The sequence below is a fragment of the Calypte anna genome, chromosome 3 (genome assembly GCF_003957555.1).
Source record: "Calypte anna isolate BGI_N300 chromosome 3, bCalAnn1_v1.p, whole genome shotgun sequence".
NCBI classification, from domain to species: domain Eukaryota; kingdom Metazoa; phylum Chordata; class Aves; order Apodiformes; family Trochilidae; genus Calypte; species Calypte anna.
In genome coordinates this window covers 13,285,401-13,293,031 of record NC_044246.1, presented here as the reverse complement: position 1 = coordinate 13,293,031, position 7,631 = coordinate 13,285,401, and positions in this window count along the sequence as shown.

The window sequence follows — 7,631 nt, the reverse complement described above, 5'->3', positions numbered from 1 at the left end:
CTGTCCACCCTCTGAAGTATGCACGTTGCTTAGTGTGTTTATTCCATACAAATGAAAAGGAATTGGGGATTAACTGTTGCCTTTACTCTGGAAGTGAGATGCAGGTAGTAGGAACAAACCAGAGAGGAAAACAGAAAGGTAAAGAAGGAGCTTGGAAGTTCAGAAAATGAGGTGAAAGTGATTAATTGCAGTGATTCCTGGGATCCACATCTGAATTTACAGTTCCACTCCCTTGTTCCCTAAGATCCATACAATGTCAGTTAAGGGTCTGAGTCATCTTCTTATTTATTGGGTGTTGGTGATGCCCACAGGCTCTAAATGAGAACAGATAGTTACTTGCATTTACTGCTGTACCCAGGAGCTTCTGCTGTGCATGAGAATGTAATTGTTCTAGGAACACAAACAGAAAACACAGAAGCCCAGGAAAAAGCAAAGTCGCTTTCAGTCTAAGTAGGTAAAAGGAAGAGCTGGAGAGAGAAAGCATTATCACCTCCTTTTCATGGATGAGAACTAGAGCATTAAGAGATCAAATAACTCGCCTAGAGTCAGAGAGAGGGTGGGCTAGGAAGTGAACCCAATCCATCAAGACCCCTCGTTTGCAATTCCATCTCTTCTTTACTTAAGGACCCTGCTCCACTCGTGCAGGGAATGTGATAATTTAGCTACCAGACAGTAGTCTGAAAGGAAACATAGAACTCCTCATTAATATGTAATTTAAGCTGTAGTTTTTATAAGGTATAAGAAATAAACTCTGGATTTTCTGTAAGAACGGATGCTGCTAATGACTGGTATGCAATTCCATGGATCCATGAGAAGGACTCAGTGTATTTCTTTGTTCCTTCTCACTTGCACCTATGGCTTGCCTGAAACTTATAGGAGGAGCAGTAGCCACCCAAATACTAACAGTAATGTATTAGGACAGAAAATCAGGGGAACTAAAGACTTAGAATAAATCTCTGTTTTGTGCTTACTAATTTCAATAGTAACTGTCTCAAATATCCTCTTGAAGAAAGCCTGTCTGGAAGTTGCTGAGTGGTGGGAAAGACAGCTTGTTTTTCCAGAGGCTGAAGTGATTGCAGCCACTTGTTGTATTGCAGGTGGGCAGTGGGCAGGCAGCTGGTGGCTCCTGTGAGCCCATCAATTTGCCACTGTCATCACAGCTGTAGGAGACCCATTCCTGCATCCTGCCCTCTGTAAATAGCAGCTCATAACCACAAAGCACCAATCATCTCTAGTCCAGCATCAGCTCAGGGAGCCAGAGAGCTGCTTGCTGAAAGCTGCCTTCTGTTTGCTTGAAGATGTGTCAATATTTACTGAGTGAGGCTCCACTTTTGCCCATCTGGAGCATGACAGCTTTGCCACTCTTGCACTCAGTGGCCCTATCTTCCAGCATTAACATCAGGAGGTGATGAGTGACCAGGCTGGCCTGGTAAATGAGAAGAGATCTGCAAACAGAGAACAACAAACACTTCCTGGGGGGCTCAGGACACCTGCTGAGAAAGATGTTGGGGTTTTTGCAAGGATCAGGTAGCATACAATGCTGTATCAGGAGAGACACAGGAAAGGTGCCATTGGTGGTGCTGGGTGCTGGGCAAGGTCTAGCTGTGACCGGGGTACATGGGGAGCTGTTAAGGTGTCCCCATGGAGCAGGCATGGTGACATCTCAGAGCTGTAGCCACGATGCTTCTCAGAGCCTTGTGCATGAAGCAGCCTGGAAGATCTGTCCTGGGCACTCCCAGAGATGCAACAGCAAGGATAACCCCATCTCCTCTTTCTGGGTGTGCAGGAGATGGGGGAGGCAGGATCTGTGATACAGTTGTGGGAAAAGTGTCATCAGGGACTGGGAGGCCATGAGCTTCACTGCAGGGTTAGAGCTGCAGTTCCTCTGTTATCAAACATGCTTAGGTGAGCCATTATATGCAGACAAAATCAAGAGGCCAGTATAAGTCTTCAAGCTTAATTCTCTGGGATTTCACAGCTATTTGCAGGTACTATAGTGGCAGGCACATTACAATGTTTGAATTTGGCTGGAGCTTACTGGTGTGTTCTGCCCCGCATTAGGCAGACAATGGCTCCCAGTGGTGGGGACTGGCAGAAGGGAAGGATCAGTAAACAGTAGGAAAGGCTTGGAGATATTGAGGGAGAATATTCAAAAAACAGATAAGCTGTTCAGTTTGGGCTATTTCTTCTTGGTTATTTTTTTTTCATCCCTCTCCATCAGGACCATCTCAGGAAAGATATTTAACTGACTGAAGACTGGGTCTTTCTGTACTGTCTAAATGACACAAGTGCATAAGTTCTCCAGAAGCTGGCTGAAGCACCGCTGCAAATCCCTCAGAGCAGATGTCAGTGTGGGTGGAAGAATTTCTCTGAGAATTTAGAAAAAAAAGAGAGGATGTTATGAGGAGAGGGAGTCCAGCCATTGTATGATTAAGTGGTGGCTTAATACAGCAGAATGTAGAATAAGGGAGGCAGAGTACTGAAAGATAATAAAAGGCAGGAAAAAGAAATAAAAATGGGGAATAACCCAGCTTATGCACTGAGTGAGCGAGAGAAAAAAAGTTTTGGTAGCAGATCTGTGTATAGACTCAGGCAGCATCAGTAGCCTGCTCTGCCTTTCTGATGGCAGCTTTGAATCATGAATGGCTTGACATGGCTTGGGAATAATGAGCCAGTGGTTCAGACCTCCTGTCTATTGTGGATCAGACGGTTCACCTCGGTGGGCCCTGCATGCCACCAATGCTTTTATCTTATGATCACTGAGGTTCATTGAAATTAATTTTTACAGAAAGGTCGCCCCATGAAACCATCTGCCACAGCAGAAGAGGGTACCAGCAGGGCCATACTCAGTACTGTCCTCTGAAGAGCAGTGCAAGGCTCCAAGGATCCCAGCCCTGCTACCTTAAGCTAACAGAGCCTGGGGCAGACAGCAGCTGCACGGAGCTGCCTCCCAGGAGCAGAGTGGACAAGATCAGCCAACATCTGTTCTCCTTTAATCCGTTGTTCCTTCATGTTTTGGTGTAGCACATCTGTGCCTAATGAGCTGCGTGCTCTGGCGCATCCCCAGCGCGGGGCGGTGGTTCCTGGGGCAGGCGGTGCTGCCCGGGCTCAGGAGATCTCTGAGGCCAAGATGTGTCAGGAGACACTGAAGGCTACAGGCTCAAGTGTGGTTCTGATGACTCAGCTCCTCCTGCCCCTCCATACTCAGCAGGATTCCCAGGGTTCACCAGACCCCATCAAGAAGAAAGATGCATGCAAGTAGGTTCCCCTCCATGTCCCTGCTTCCAACTCTTTTGGTTACAAGGGGTTCATCTGAGGACAACCGCTGGGGCTTCCCTCTGCTCACACTGCATGACACAGCCAGTGTCAGCACCTGCAGGTCTGCTCACCTGGAGCCACTGGCACTTTTTACCTTCATGCATGTAACATTGGACATACTTCATTGCATCTAGAGAAATGGAAAAGGGGGAATAATGTGCTACCAGCCTTCCACAAAGGCCTTCTGCTTTTTCAGCTCCCACCACTGCCTCCAAAAATTCACTGCAACCCTGGGAAAGGAGCCAAAGAGTCTCCTGCTGAGAAAAACCCTCAAAGATACTCTGTGGCATCTTTCTCCATTTAACCCCCTGCTGAAGGAACTGGAAAAGCAGCATCCAGGGCAGCAGCCTGGAGGGTGAAGGCTTCTTCTGATAACAGAGGGTTTAAACAGATTTCAGGAGGGGATATGGGGTTTTTTCGTCAAACATTGTATGAAACTCTATGTAACTTCATTCTGTCTTGAATGGGGTAATGAATGAGAGGGCAATCTTGGTTGCCTTCCACCTCTGAGCCTTTTGAAACCCCAGGGCCAGGATCCATGCAAATGTCTGTTGTCCAGGAAATCACCAGCAAGTGGAACATATACAGGACTGAACTTCACTGAATGAGTGAGGCACCAGCTTCTGCACAACAGGAGCAGTGATGATGGTGATACCACACAGGGAAGAGCTGTTCAGATGGAAAAGAAATGTCAGGAATATGCAATGGGACAGATATCGGAGGCCAGCAAACCCAGAGCATGTCCAAAGGATTGTGAAATGACCTTTCTCCATGTCCTTCTGTAAGACAAAGCTGGCTGGATCTATATTCCCAAAACTCAGAGCAAGGGAGGATGAATAAAGTGTTGAGGCCCTAAGCAGAAGGGGCTGCTGGCTTCCAGATTTCCTAAACATAATTTCACTCTGACCAGTGTGTCTTTACTTTGGTGGATGTGTCAAAGGGGGAAAGAATGGAATAACAGCACCCTGCAGCTAAAGTAAAAGCAAGAAAACACCTGGAAGGCTGAGCAGCTGCCCTGCTCACTCATCCAAGAGACAGGAGCCAGCAATGGCTGTGACCTATTCATGATGCAGCAGCAGATATTTGGATATGTTTTCCTGTCCTCATCTCTGTGTTAGGGAGAGGATGCTGGACTTTCTCGCACCTCCTCCCTCAGGGTTGGTGCAGCAGGGAGGGGCTGTCATGGCTGGGGAGCACATAGAGCTGTGCAAAATACTACTGTTTCAAGGGCTCAACCCCGTTTTGTTTTTTTCTTTCACACTCACAGCAGCTTTATTTCCCAGCAATCAGTGAAAACGGTATGATGAAACCAAACTAACCTCTCTGACTGCTTCTCCCAAGAAAACAGCCTATGGGCAACAACTCTACAAAGCCAGAATGGAGCTGCCAGGAAAAACAACACTGTCTCCTAACAGTCACTTCCCCTCCAGACAGGGGGACCTCTGCCATGTCTTCCAGAACAGAACAGTTTGTACCTCCCTCTTCATGTCACTGCACAGGTCAGGTACTTCAATGCATTATCAGATCCACATTGTGTGGGGCTTTGCAACAGTGGAACCTAAGGGTAGGAGATATTAGAAACCATCAAAGAACAATAAACACTTCAATACTGGTCTTCTTTCCCCTTCTCATCCTTGGCTCAGAGATACCCAGTTTGGGAACCTGCAGATGATATGGGTGAAAAACAGGGTTTTACATTGCCAAGAAAGCCATGGGCTAGTGCTTTCTGTTGGAAAATCACTTTGCCTTTTTTCTTAACAATTTCTTCTTACAGTCTTACATGGTCTGGGACACGCTCTGGGTCCCAGCTGCTGGGACTGGATGCATGTGGACCATTTGGGCACAGAGTTTGCCACGCTATCCAGAAGACAGAAAGAGAAATTTGTCTTCTTTACTGGGAACCAGTGGTTCTCAAGACAAATGAACACTCACTTGGTTTTCTTTCCCTAAACAGAGACCCAGGCTTGAATTAGTATTAAAGTCAAAACAAAAGCTGTTTGCTTTTTGATAATTAATCTTTAATGGGAAACTGAAAACAGTAGACTGTGAGGATAATGCCCTATTGGAGATGGTGCATTATTCTGCCTCCAGGGTATGAGATATGCATATATTTCAGTGTTGACTCCTCAATTTCAGGGAAAGGATACTGCTTCAGACTGTAGGAAAGGGATTAGGTTAGCCATATTTGCAAATAAGCCCTCTGAGAGGAGACAACAGCTTTGCCCATCTTTTTTTTTTCTTTTATTGAAAACCTGTCATTATTGGTAAAATCTAGTCCTATAATGGGACTGCTAGAAGACTTAGGATTTTCTTAAGTAGGGGATCTGGGAAGGGAAGGAAGGGTTGTTTTCTTTTATTTCTTTCTGCTTCAAGTCAGTTTAGTTATTTGAGCTCAGTTTGCTTCCTAAATTTTCAGGCGCCGTCACACTTAGGGCATTCCTACCACAGCATCAGTGTTTAATTGCAGCATAGCAACTGTGGATAAACTCTGACAAGGATGAAGTAACAGCAAGACAGAGACTTCCAGAAAGACCAGTCAAGTGTAGTCAAGGGCTTGAGCAAGCTTGTTAGACTACACTGCTGTGGCTTCATTGCTGCTGACATCCCAGCTACTTGGAGCTAGATGAGTCTGGTGGTGCAGCGTTCCCCTCTTCAACTGCATTTTGAATAAGGAACATCTTGCAGATCCTTCTGCAAAGTCCTTGTGTAATTTGGGCACTTTGCACATTGTAAAGGTCCAGAATTGCTCCTTTTTCCAGGGCTCTGCAGTGGCCCCAAATCACCCTGAAGCTTTTGGCTCTGCACTTTTTAAGAAAATGAATCCCAAATCCTGTGCCACTGAGATGCAAGTCTACAGCTGCTAATGATTTCCCCCCAGGATTAGCTGAGCTCCCTCCACTTCCATCTACCAGCCAAACACATATGAAAATTCTGGACAGCTTTCTGTATTTGCAGGGAGCTCTGTGCAAAAACCTGGTTTTCATGCTGATGTGTTCCAAGGACTGGTGTGTCCTCATCAGTAATTAAAGGAAGTGGGTGGACAGAGAGGGAAGAATGGGAAAGCCTGGGATGGGAAGGTTTGAATTGGGGTGCTGGGTGAATGACTGACAGAAGGGGGAGAGGGCAGAGGGGGAAATGGGGAAAGAGATGGCTCTCAGCTATGCCTGTGTCCCTCAGACCTCACCAGCAAGGGATATTGAGAAGGAAACAGAGCAAGAGAGATGGGTTGGTGAGGAATAGGAACTCCAAGACCTGCACAAAAATGCTCACCCAGTGCCATAGGGGAGCTGGATATGGCAGAGGTGCAGACTGGGCTTCGACAAGCAGATGGGAGGTGCCACCCCTGTACTGTCTTGGTTTGTAACTCTTACTTGATTGAGCACTGCTAACCCGGGCAGGCTGGCAGCTCCTGACAAGTGATGGGCTGTGCCTCTGCCTTAGCAGCATTTTACTGTGTTGTGCTTACAGGGGCACTCAGTGCCCCCCCCCCCCCCCGTGAGCATTGCATAAGCTTTCCCCTTCCTGAGCAGAGGACGGATGCTGACCTACCCGAGTGCCACGGCTTTAGCTTTGCAGCTTAGCTCTGCCTTCAGCACTGGCACAGTGTGATCCTGCCAACTATGTACGCTCCCAGGCTACTAAATCCCTTCTTTGGAGAGGCTCGGGCAACAATTAGGGCTTGCAGTGCCACAGCTCTGCCAGCTTACCCAAAGCATCCAGCTCACTCTATCCTATCTTCCTCTTCCCCTTACTGAGAGATTCCTTGTACCTCTCTTCCACCTTGTAAGGCAGCTGGGGAGGGCTGCCTGCCTCTGAGGAGGGACCAAGCTGGGCTGCTTCCATCATGGCCATCCTGTGGGCTGTTAGAGGTGCTCAGTTGTCAACAGTGGATGGTGCCTGGTTCTCAGTCCCTTTGGGTCTATCCCAGCCCACCCCCTCACTACTGGTTCATTAGCACTGCAAACACTTCATCACCCACTGCCCTGAGGCTCTGCCAAAGTTCTGCTGTGGTGGACAAATCCACACAGTGAAGAAGCCAAAACTGGACTGCAGGGCAGGCAAGGCTTCTGTGTCTCCTTTCTAGACCTGACTGCACGTGTAGGTGGCACTTCATGTGAATACTAAAAATTCAGTGCTCTCTTCTACACCTTGTTCTAGGGACCAGCTCAGTGTTTTCCCAGACGAGGATGCCTCCACTCCCTTCCCTACCAGAAAAGTAATTCTCCAGAATTGGAGCAAATGAAGATGAGCCCCATGGGCTGCTTCTAACCACTGTCATGCCCAACCAAGGACCCAAACAGATGCTTCCTTAG